The sequence below is a fragment of the Natrix helvetica genome (genome assembly GCF_964273705.1).
Source record: "Natrix helvetica genome assembly, chromosome: 6".
NCBI lineage: Eukaryota > Metazoa > Chordata > Lepidosauria > Squamata > Natricidae > Natrix > Natrix helvetica.
This window is the reverse complement of record NC_138553.1, coordinates 46,727,835-46,738,909: the sequence shown is the minus strand read 5'-3', so window position 1 is coordinate 46,738,909 and position 11,075 is coordinate 46,727,835.

Sequence of the window (11,075 nt, the reverse complement as noted above, 5' to 3'; positions counted from 1 at the left end):
CTGCAGTGTTGACTTTGATTTGAAATTGTGATATCATTTCTTCAACAATGAGAATATATAAAAAGTTGAAGTATTAAAAATGCAAAGCTATAAGATGATTGTGGCACTTAATATGAAGAGTAGTTTTGCTGCAGACATTTCATGAATAAGAGTTGCATACGTTTCCACTATAGCCTAAATGCTTGATTAAACATGTTGTCATGTCCAAACAGATTAGCATAATAAAATAATGTATGTTAAGCCGTTGGGATGGACTAGTTGAGCAATCAAGGAAGATGGTCCAAAAATTCACATTGAAATAACTTTGTGTCGGTATGTTGTTTTAAACTTTTGAGAGGAGAGAAACATTTCATTTGATGCTTGATTTTTTTTTCCTGGAGGTTCAAAACCAAACCAACATGAACACATTCTATTTGTGAAAAGCACTGTAACTATATTATTTAGACTGTGGGTAGAAGAAAGTGTATATCCCTCTACTGTTTCAAATTTAACTCAGCTATTATATTGCAATCAGATCTTAAAAGTTGGTGCAATTTATCTGAAATTACCAAAGTAAGAAAATACAGCAGAATAATGTCAGTGAAATGTTTTAATTTTTTTTCTATGTAGTGTAAAAGAACATTGTTGGCTTTTTAAAAAAAACTTTGGGAAATAAGCTGCTAGTATTATATTTCTATATCAGGTGTACAGCAAATAAAATTCTACATTTTATATGTATTTTGGGTTAACTGGCAGACATAAAAATATAAAAAAGACAACTGTCATTTTATTATTTAACGCAAAGCACTTCCTCCGTCTGAGCAAAGTTATTTCTGGTAACATATATCATGCAAAATATTTGTTGCTCCATTATTTAAATGCAATTTACTAATTACAAGCTTTTCAAAAAGAATGAAAATATTCACAATTTCATAATATTTACAACCTTGACCTAGAAACAACATAAGTCATAAAAATTCTGTTAATATAGCTGTGATCTCTTAAATTGATTTTTCCATTGTGTGCTTAATTAATGTAGTCAAGTGCTATTTAAAATTAAAGTTATGGGATGATTGCAGGACAAGTTCATGCCCAACTAAGCAATGTATCTTAATTAAGAATGTTGCTGTTTCAAAAGATCATGGCTTTTAAAAAAGAAATACAACTTTAGATGCACTTTATTGTGGTCTAATTTGCAATATTGTATATTTACAAACCTGTTGGTTAAATAAAACAAGAACAGGATCCATTATATGTTAATGCTAACAAAATAAAGCATTACATGCTGTCAATTAAAGAAATTCTACCTAGATTGTCATTAATATGGAGTCAAGAATTGACAGTGATGATTTACCAAACAACCATGCACTTCAGCTTATTACATGTGATTTACTTAACGTTGAATTTCATATTTTGTCAATAATATGTATGTAAGAGAACAATAGTATTTACTGAGCCGTTCCAGCAATCTTTTATGAAAATTTCAGAAAAGACTAGGTTTTTGCATGAAAAATACAATTAAAACTGGAAGCATTTGATAAAGCCATATTAATTAAACTAATCCTTTTTACTGAAGTAAGAGAGTGTTTACAATCCGTTTATTCTAGAATAGCTCTAATAGCATTAATAGGCTCTACTGAACCTGCATCTTACAGCAAATAAGTAATAATTTTATAGTGATAATTTATTGCAATATATTTGCATTTCTATCCCCTGGACTGAGAAAGCAACTTAAGGCAGTTTACTGCCTTACATCATAAAACATAAAATAGAGTAAAAACCTGGTATCTAAATAAAACACAAATCTGTCATAATACATTGGGCACAGAGGTTGCAATTCATTGCCCAAAATCACTCTGGAACAGGTTTGTCTTTAATAGCTTCCAGAAGGCTGCCAAAGAAGACATCAGCCTAATTTCAAGAAAAACAGTGGAATATGAGGATTCTAAGCAAAAAATGCTACCTGCAGTCCCTTCGTGTATTTGAGGCATCATTAAAAGATGGTGAAAAAATGATGCAAAGGGTAAGTTAGGCTGCTTCTATGTGAAGAAGATGGTTCTTCCTTGCTGCCATGGTTATATGTTAAGTCCATCACTTTGAATTGCACCAGGAAATACATTGGTAACCCCTGTTGTGACCATAGAATAGATGTTGTAAGAATACAATTGATTTGATTGGCTAATCTAGGACCTGATACATTTTATATCAATTGTAGTTTCTGAGCAGTCTTCAGAGTCATCTTCGTAATCCAAGTGAGTAATGGTATGGTGGTTAATATCACGATTCAATATAATTTCACTTAAGTTGAAACACCTCAAATAAGTTTTTAAATATATATTCTCAGGTTAGTAAACTAATTTTATTTCCAGTTCATTCTAAATCCCCTTATGTTTTTATTTCATTCTGTATGTAAACAACTGCTGCAAGATACAGATAAAAACATTTTTCAGCAGGAAATTTGCATGATCTGTTTTTAATGTGACACTAAATCTGATGCAAAGGAATCATTGTATACACTAGCTTGCCAGTGACACTCCACAGGAGTGCATTTTAAGCCCAGGGCCTTTGAAGAATCTTATAGTGTTCTTTTATATTGCTCTCCATCCTTGCAATATCTTTCTTATCATCCTCATATTTATGTAGTTTAGAGGGATGGGTATCATTTTTCTCTACTCTTAGCTGGTTTTTCTTAACAATCATCTTTTCCCCAAGAAATATTTTGGTTGATATATCTTCATGATAGAATTGCTAAGATATTCACATAGCCTCTTTAAATTGTGTATTTTAGTTTACAGTGCTTTCTAATAGAGATAATAATTTCTAGACTTTAAAAAGTATTACACATGTGTTTATGTTTTTAGAAATATTCATGTCCTTCCTATATTTTTAATTAATGTAGAGGAATCCAGCCCAGTGTTTCGAAGTCAGAACCAGAACCTATATCTAATAAAAATACCTGGATCAGATAATACAGTTTCCCCCCTCTTCCAATATCTATGGGAAAGACATAATATTTTGAAAATCAAAATACCAAGGGAAAGAAGTTAATTCTTCATACTCAATTTGGAATGAATCTGGAAATTGGCAGTTATAAACACAATTAGCCTATAGTTTGATCCTTTGATAGGTTGCTTGTTGGTGATGGTGTAGTGCTCAGAAGCAATCTAAACTTAGGCCTTAAGGCCCCTTTAAACCAACTGGTTTTATTAGACCCTTGATTTTAATAGGACTTACTTTGGAGGTCTGCATAAGTTGGTTCTATTTGAGTTTGTGGATCCCAGACTGATTATGGCTAAGGTCTGAGATTATAGTTGGGTCAAAATAGGAAGTGTGCTTGCCTCTTGTTCTAGGTTGTTGTCTTTCCATAACAGTTTTATTTGATTTTTTTAATGGTATTTTGGATAAGTGTTTGGTGGGTAAATGTTGACACATGGTGGGATAGATAAAACAGAATATTTGGGTCCAGGTTTGTGTGTATGGTCCTTTATTTAAATTTGGTTCTTACTTTATCTTCCCCCATCCTCTGAAAAACATAAGACGTTAATGCCATATTTATACATTATATCTTGCATTTCATTTGCTAGAGATTGATTCTTCTAAGTGTTATCCTGATAGTAGCAATCCTGTAAATGGTGGTTTGTTAGAGATAATTACTGCACCAAATTACTGCACCATGTGAGCTCCATTATCAATTTAGTGTTACTCATAGTGTTTTCTACTCTGCTTCCATCATTTTAAACAACAGAAAGAACATAGAGAGTCTAGGATGACTCGCTGCTGCCAGCTTGCTGCAAGACAAGAATTACATTAATATCCAAGAAATGGTTGAATAGAATCATTAAAGAAAAGATGCAAAGGGAGAAACAAAATAAAATATGAATGACAAAAATTAAAATATTTTAAAAATAATTTTAAATAATTAAATTGAATGGTTGATTGTACCGCAGTGAGTTTGCCATGTCAAGTTGTCCCACGGCGAGTCAGTTGCGGTGAGTTGGCTGTGATGAGTTTCCTCATTCTGGGACAGAAGAGCACACTGGCAAATTTGTTTCTATTTATAAAAGAGAGTATAACATGTACAGTTCGTAATATCCAGTGACAAATATATATTAGATATAGGGATGAATTATCTATCACTTAATGCAGGGGTGTCAAACTCCCGCCCCATGAACTGGGTGCTTCATTTGCTGGCCACGCCCACACCCAGTTTAGCAAAGGGGTGGAAAGTCCCAATACGTCATTTAACGATGCTGTGACGATGCATATTTAACACCCCTGATCTAATGTAAGATGTAAAAATTGTGGAATTGCAACTGCATAATGCTATTAACATTTTAGCTTATTTTCAAGAGAAAAAAGCTAGCAGAGTCCAACAGACACATTTTATGCCAGAAAATAAGGCTTTTAAAAAATGATTGAAAAGGGGCCATTTTTTTCCAGAATACCTGGAACTTACTGAAAACCATAATAGCACATATTCAGTTGGAAGGTATTCCACAGTGTAAGAAAGGATGCTAAGTTTGTAAGAGGCCTAGCTTTCAAGAACTCTTAAAGAGGTTATAAATATTAAGCCCTTCCCAAGAAAACCAGTCCTAACAAGGAGAACAAAGAGCATTGACAGAAAATGTGAGGTGTCACATTGGAATGCAAAAAAAGCATATGGCCAAAAAAGAGGGAAGCAATGAGAATTTCAAAAATGATAATTTCAAGAAGAAAACTAACCAGGAAAATAGGTGGGCTGTTAAGTAATAAATAAAAGAAAGGGAGGATGATGTAGAAATTGCAGCAATTAATATTTTACATTTACTTTTCCTGAAGGGAACATGTAAACTAGAGAGAGGCCATATTGATTTTTCACGGGGAGGAAATTAAAACAATTAAAATAAATTCATGAAACAAAGTATTCTTCATTACATCATGGAATAATGTTCATAAAATGGTTGGGTTTAAAGGGGGATTGGATGGAGGGCAAAACTACCAAGAGCTGGGCAAGGCAGTTCTCCAAATTATATTTCTATTAGTTATAGGAACAATAGAAGGACATGCATTTTACCAAAAGGCTTGATAAGAAACCAGCTGTTAGACTATTGTGCTAGGCCTCATTCAGGATTATTTATATTCTACACTGAACATGTTTTATCAATGGAAACACACCTGTCTTTTGCACTTAGAGCTATAGAATCAGACCTTCATGGCTCATGTTGTTTTTAATAAACGAAAAGCCACTTTTGAAAGTGCTCCCTTATAATCAATGTCTCTTAGGAACTAAAGCTATTTGAGGGACTATATTCTCTGGATTCTTAAAATACTCATGAGGCAGAGCAAAATACTGTATTTCAGTATTTCTTAAAAAACATTTGAACCAAAACAATTTTGAGATGAGAACCAATTTGGAATAAAATTACTTGAATAATATCAAACCTTATTGATTTATCTTTTTTTTTCAAACAGAAGATTTCCTCTATTATATTCAAAACCTCAATAATGTATCTGGTAAATCTCATAGAGGTTTATTGCAGTTAAAGAACTCTAGTTGCTGTGGATCACATAGCAAGTATAACTGGGGTAAAGGGAAACAAAATATTTTATACAGGAGTAAATACAGGTACTTCTCAACAAGGGAGCCCAGAATTTTGATCATAAGTTGACATACCACATGAGTGGACTTGATTTTTTTGACCATTTTTATCGTGGTGGTAAAGCAAGACACTCTGGTTATGCGAACCACAGGTTTCTTAAGTGAACCATTCTGTCTTTAATCCTGCCTTTTCAGTATATGTCTTCGGTTTTCTGCTGGAAAAATCACCCCCCCCCCCAAAAAAAAAGCACATTGCAAATTACAGTTATGTGACTGAGGAACATTGCAATCAATCATAAATCCAAGCTGGTTGCAAGTATCTGGAATAAGATCACGTGATTGGGCGTCCTAAGTTTAGGATGAGTTGTAATTAGCTTTTTAAAAGTCTCATGACTTGGAACAGTTATTATAAACCAGCCATAAGTTGAAGACTACTTGTAATGTTCCATTTTGGATAGAACATATTAAGAATTGCTCTAGTTGATGAAAAAATTATCCAGTACATTTGGAAACAGGGTCTAATTCTACTTTTTTTTTCTGGTCAATTATCAGTTGACTTTTATCTCATTGATTCATATGGAACTTAAATACACATTTCTCTGGGCTCCACTCACGGGTGTCATAAGACAGATACAGGATCAATATTTTCAGGAACAGTGGCATCCTAAAACTGATTTTAAATATTCCTCAAAGCAGGACATTTTTAACCGGTCGCAATAAAGCCAACAAAAACCGGAAGCTTTTACTATAACTTGCAATATTATATAACTGGCAAACATAAAATGGTTGTTCTGTAATATAAAATCTTTACAATTTGTGGAGTTGACCTAAAGAACATGTTTCTTAAAACAGGGTATTTACCCTCGTGTTCTTAATAGGAATGTATGGAAGGCATGACAGCCTATTAGGTAACCAACAAGCCTACTCAATTCAAAAACAGGGCAGATGCTGGGGATTTCAAGGAAAATGGAATAGGGAGCCATTTGAAAATTTCTGCCTGCACAATTTTGTATATACCATTGGTGTTTAAGAGCTAGTTGATGATGTGGTTAAGTCTTCAAGTAGAAACCTACAGTCCATGAATGAATGAATGAAGCCAAGTTGGGTCAGTCACTCTATTTCAGCTGTGGAAAGCAGGCAAGGGCAAACCATTTCTGAAATCTTCCAAGAAAACTCCAGACGTGTCCGGGCAGTTGCTGGGCTTCATCACTGACTTAAAGGCACATACTTAGACCTTTATATTTATAAAATGTTCTTTGGGTCAATTCAATTTCCTTATGGTACTTTTTTGCTATAGATGTTTATTCATTTAAACCTGGAGAAACTTTCTGAGTAATTTACTGAATTCAGTAGGACTTCAGATAAAGTATTTTAGTAACGCTCTGCATTATTACAGAGCTTTCCATAGTTATATTGTCTGGATGGTAAAAAGATTTATTTGTAAGTCTCCCTTTGTTGTTGGCATATTGTGATTATTCTTTTCACTTGTTTGAGTTCAAAGAGATTCAGTCGCCCGCTCCCCTCCCAAGTGTCCCAAATCCCAATGAGATGACATTAGAGTATATACAATCTATAGCTCAGTCTGTACATTCCAGATTCATTGCTATATATCTACTTTTAAAGACCAGTTAGGTGACATTCACTACCTGTTAGAATAGACAAGGACCAATGATCCTTCAGTCAAAGATTAAGAAGGCTCCAGAAAGACAGCCACCTGCATATCAAGAAGTGTATCACTAGAACTAAATTATTTTTTCCACTTGTGTTGAAGATTGAAGACATGGATTTGGATGGTGTGAACATTGTATCAACACTAAGGGGCCAGCTAAAATACAAAACAGCCATAGTACTTCTTTTCATTGATTCCATGAGTTGAGTTGGACTGAGAGAGTGACTGGCCCAATGTCACCCAGGTGATTTTTATGATTAATGGAGGTATATCCTGATTTCTAGGCCATCACTTTAATCAGAGGCAAGACACAACTTACATTCACTACTGTGGATAAAAGCATAAGAAGGACCTGGCTATATTTACCGTTGATTCATATGTCATCCAACACTGTCCCTAATCAAAGAATTCTAACCAACCAAGGCAAATTGCCTTGAGTATAGATTTAGTATATTTTGAGTGGGCCCATTTAAACTTAGTGGAAAAGGAACATGCAAATATTTAAACTCAATCAGTGCTTTTACATACTGCTGCAGTTTTTACCGATACTGCATAATGGGTCCACTCCTAATTTTGGTGTATGGTACATACTCACTAACATGCTTATCATTGGCTCAATTTTAAAAATATTTTAAATAAGCTAAAATACCTTTTTGGCATTTTCTTCTTTAAATAAAAATTAGTCTTGTAGGTTCAAAATGATTTAAAACAAGAATGTAGATCTTAAAATGCAAGATTAAAAATAACATTTCAGATCATTATTTGGCAACAATATCACTAGAACGAGTTAATTTTAAAACAAGTAATTCCTGCATTTAAGCATGAATACAAATATATATATTAAAATACATTAAAATGGCAATGATATCAAATAACTACTTTTAATTATTTTCAAGTCATGTATTTTGGATACTTAATGTTTTGTATAGTTTCTGGAAGATTTCAATTTCTGAGCATTAATGTGTGCTCATCCATATATCAATATAATACACTACACAAATTACGCTATATTTGTAGGGACTGAGCTTAATTTAGCAGTAAGACTTAATACAATTTATCTGTAAAGCACGTTTCTGGAAATAGGCTTAGAAAATAAATTAATCAACTGAGATCAAAGATCTAGTGTAATTGACTGATGTAATATTGAGCAATTTTTAAAATCACTTTGAATTGTTTAAATCACTGATTTGGTGTTTTTTTTTTAATTATTCCTTTTCTTTCGTATTGGAAAAGTAAATTAAAGTAAAAAGTTTAACACCTTGCAACTTGTGGATTCTCTAGTATTGGCCTTTTAAAAAAAAACGAGTCTTCTGAATGCATACCAAAGGAATTGAGTTTGTTGGTTTTTTAAAAAAGTTATACTGTTAAATACTTAAATATGCTGAACTAGAAACATGGCAGTCCATTTTGAAGTCTGATATTATCGAGATGATTTTGCACCAACCATTGAATCACTGAACACTTAGAATAGGAATGTGCAATTTTTTTCCTGTAAACTTGAATAACCTTTGAATGGCATGCTGAGTGGAATCCAGGAGGGAAAATATTTTTTCATTTCATTTACAACTACATTAATTAATCATTAATTTCCAATTATGTATTTAATAGCGTTCCTGTCACATTTGAAGTTGCAGTTTGGCAGGAGGTACTTATTAATAAATACATAAATAAATAAATGATAATTTTAGAGATACATCTGATCTCCATATCTGACCATTTATCAAATTTAACAACGACAGTTAACATAAGCAGTTTATTTTACTGTTACACATTTTTTTCCCTAAAGGTAAAAAAGTATAACAATGTGTGTATTGAAACCATTATTTTCACTGACTTACATTCTGACACTGTTTCTCTCTACTCCTCCCTTGATCATTCTTGAGTTTTTCTCTCTTGCTATTGTCGAACTCCTGCAGAGTATTTCACAGAATCTTTAAGCTGGAAGGGGACAGTTCAAACCATGATTTTAACTCCACTATTCAGGGCAGGAAGACAAATTGAATTCCCAAGAAATATCTATCCAGCTTCTGCTTGAATACTTGCAGCAAAAGGAAGCTCACCAGCAGCTCGATAATTGATCCCATGTTCAAACTTAGAAGTCTGAAGTTCAAACTCCTTAGAAGTTTTTTTCTGACATTTAACCAGAGTCTGCTTTCCTACACCTCGAGACCATTATTTTGCCTTGACAGAAGTTTTCACCTTTTGTGTGGCACTCCATTAGGTACTTAATAGTGCTATCATATTCCACTCAATTCCCTCCCCCCAAAGCTAAACATACCCTGGTATCCCACTGGAGGATATCATTTCCTGTCTGGTTTGTGCTATATGTACGTTCTCTCTGTCTCCCTCCCTCCCCCCTCCCTCTCCCCCCCCACACACAAACTTTACAGGTCTGAAAGCACTTTCACTTAACAAATGTTTTACTTAAGAACTGAGTTGTCAAATCCAGCTGTGATATCTAAGGCTACCTATACGTAAATGTCACATATCTGATGACACCACTGTATCATAATTTTGCCACTACTGCATTTGCTATAGATGCTGTTGGATTGTTCTATGGTTTGGAGTAAGTAGGAAGAAGCTGATCTGCAATTCTTGCTATAATTTTGAAAGTCATCTCCCACCAAATTAATGCCCACCAAATGCAACCTTTTCCTTTTGCAGAAGGACTGTTGCCCATGAAAGCAAAAAGAGGGAGAGAAAGGAGTGACTGCAACTTTTAATGTAGGCTGCAGCTATCAATGATCAGAGGGATGCTGTCAGGAAGAAGACCAGAGATCTCCAAGCTCCCTGTTGCTTTTTCTTCCTATTTCTTTCTCCAATATCCCTCTTAACAAGTCACTCTTTCTTTATAGTCTCAGCATAAAAGGAAGATGTGTGGTGAAAAAAAATGAATATTGTGAGTAAGAAAGATATAAAGGGTTGGAAACAACAACAATGCAGAAAGAGAAAGGCAATAGGAGGCAGACCGTACTCAGGTCTCCCCAATTTTAACAATGCTATTGCTATTACAGGAAAGCATGAGAAACATAGTCCTCTCCATAACTGCATGGCATTATGTTGGACACTCTCTCAACTTGGACTACCCCTTCAGGAAAGTTTTTTTGGATTAGACCAGGGGTGAAATGCTTCCGGTTTGGGCCAGTTCGCCCAAAGCGGTAGTAAAAAGATGCTTAACAAAGTAAAAAAAAAGTTTCAATGATCAGCTGTGCTGTGTGATGGTAGGACCTTTTTTCTTTTTTAAATTAGCATTTGCGGTCTGTTTTTGCTTCCAGGAGGCTTCCCTGAAGTCTGCTAAGACAAGGGGGGGTAGGGGGTGCTGCAAAAGAAAGAAAGAAAGAAAGAAAGAGGGAGGGATGGGAATAAAAAAGGGAGGGAAAGGAGAAAGAAAGAAAAGGAAGAAAGAAGGAAGGCAGGGAGGAAGGGAAAAAGAAGAGGGAGGGAGGACCACAAATCCGGCACTAGCCGCAGCTTCAGAGGATATCTTGAAGGAGCACAGCAATCCAGGGCTGGAAGGTACCTGGAGGTCATCCAGTCCAACCCCCTTCTCCAGCAGGACATTGTTAAAGTGAGTCTGCTTTTTGACCTCCAGTCACATGACTACATAGCTATGCCCACTCAGTCACATGACACCCACCCCACCAAGCCATGCCTGCAGAACTGGTAGGAAAAACTTTTAGATTTCACCACTGGATTAGACCAATGCCCAAGATTGGAATCCAGGAAAACTCAAAAAAGTACAACAGAAGAGCATAAGCACCTTTATTCCCTAGCAGGTGGAATTTAAGGTAGGCTGCTTGTCAAGGTAAAGATAAAGGTCTCCCTGTCAGTTGTGTCTGATTCTAGGGC